Below are 1,681 nucleotides of genomic sequence, written 5' to 3'. Positions count from 1 at the left end.
TCATCTCAGCCACCATGAGTGGTGTCACCACCTGCCTCCACTTCCCTGGTCAGCTCAATGCTGACCTCTGCAAGCTGGCAGTCAACATGGTGCCCTCCCCACGTCTCACTTCTTCATGCCTGGCTTTGCCCCTCTCACCAGCCGTGGAAGCCAGCAGTATCGGGCTTTCACAGTACCTGAACTCACCCAGCAGGTCTTCGATGCCAAGAACATGATGGCTGCCTGTGACCCCCGCCATGGCCGGTAACTCACTGTGGCTGCTGTGTTTCGCGGACGGATGTCCATGGAGGAGGTAGATGAGCAGATGCTCAACATGCAGAACAAGAATAGCAGCTCTTTGTGGAATGGATACCCAACAATGTCAAGACAGCTGTCTGCAATATCCCATCTCGTGGCCTCAAGCTGGCAGTCACCTTTCATCGGCAGCAGCACAACCATCCAGGAGCTCTTCAAGTCTATCTGCAAGCAGTTCACTGCAGTGTTCCGCCGGAAGGCCTTCCTCCACTGGTACACAGGTGAGGGCATGGATGAGATGGAGTTCACTGAGGCTGAGAGCAACATGAATGACCTTGTCTCTGAGTATCAGCAGTACCAGGATGCCACTGCAGAAGAAGAGGAAGAATTTGGTGAGGAGGATGAAGAGGCGGCCTAAGGCAGAGCTCCCATCACCTCAGGCTTCTCAGTTCCCATAGCCGTCTTCCTCAGCTGCCCCTTTCCTCTCCCTCAGAATTTGTGTTTGTTGCCTCTTTTTTTTCTCCTTGGGGGGGGTGGGGTGGGTCTAGAACAGTGCCTGGCCACATAATAGGTGCTCAATAAATATTTGTTTGTTGAATGTCTCCTCTCTCTTTCCACTTTGGGAAATCTGGATTTCTGCCATTCTCGGTAACCTTGTATTTCCTTCTGGTGCCTACTCCCATCTGTCCAGTTAACATTTTCCTGTTTCAAAAATAATTCTCCCAGAAGTTGGGTCTCATCCAGATCCCATTTAGAACTACTCCGATGCCAAAAACCCAGATAATGGCCACAATCCTAAGCCCAAGAGTAGCAAAGGTGTGGAAAGCAGAAGGTAGCAGGTAGAAGTCACTACAAGGAATGAGATGAAATCTTTCATTCTAGGTCAGTTCGGGAGAGGGAAATCCAGGCTATTCAAGTTATATTTTCAGATATTTTTATGTTCCATTCCTCAGCCTCAAGAGAGGTGTTACCAAGTATTATCTCCATTTTCAGTCTTCCTTCAAGCTCTGTCCTGAGGAGGGGTCTGGATCATTCTTTCAAGAAAGCAAGATCCTTCCCTCACATGTTAGAATTTCTCTTTTGCCTTGGTTGGAGAGAAGGGGATTAAGAGGGACCACCCTTGGTCCCTAAGCCTCCAGAAATGCCCTCCCCATTGCCAGTTTCTTACCCCCCAAAATGAATAACATCGTTGACCTAACGTGGAAAGGTGAACACTGCCATTTGAATGTTAGTCATTCCCCAGAGGAGAGAGGACAAGACACCCTCCACCTTTTTTGCAAATCTCACCTCTTTTGCTGTTGCCTTCCCCCACCCACCCTTGGTTTTGTCCTTTACTACACTTCAGATTTTTATTTTGTGTTGAACTTGCTGCTTTTTTTCATATTGAAAAGATGACATTGCCCCGAGTCCAAAATAAATGGGAATTGAAAAAAACAAAAAAACAAAA

At 47.9% G+C, this 1,681-nt stretch overlaps 1 pseudogene across 1 annotated transcript in view; it reads left to right on the top strand.

The window, feature by feature from the left end:
* Positions 1-652, top strand: part of LOC103271600 — a 3,438-nt pseudogene extending 2,786 nt beyond the window's left edge. The window contains exon 3 of the transcript XR_505060.1: positions 106-652. The product of XR_505060.1 is annotated as a tubulin beta-7 chain-like (transcript). The remainder of the gene's footprint in view (positions 1-105) is intronic.
* The last annotated feature ends 1,029 nt before the right edge of the window (positions 653-1,681 follow it).

Source organism: Carlito syrichta, unplaced genomic scaffold, assembly GCF_000164805.1.
Source record: "Carlito syrichta isolate Samal-C Ts95f unplaced genomic scaffold, Tarsius_syrichta-2.0.1 Scaffold311795, whole genome shotgun sequence".
NCBI lineage: Eukaryota > Metazoa > Chordata > Mammalia > Primates > Tarsiidae > Carlito > Carlito syrichta.
The sequence above is the reverse complement of the archived record's forward strand: the minus strand, read 5'-3'. Positions and strand labels throughout refer to the sequence as shown.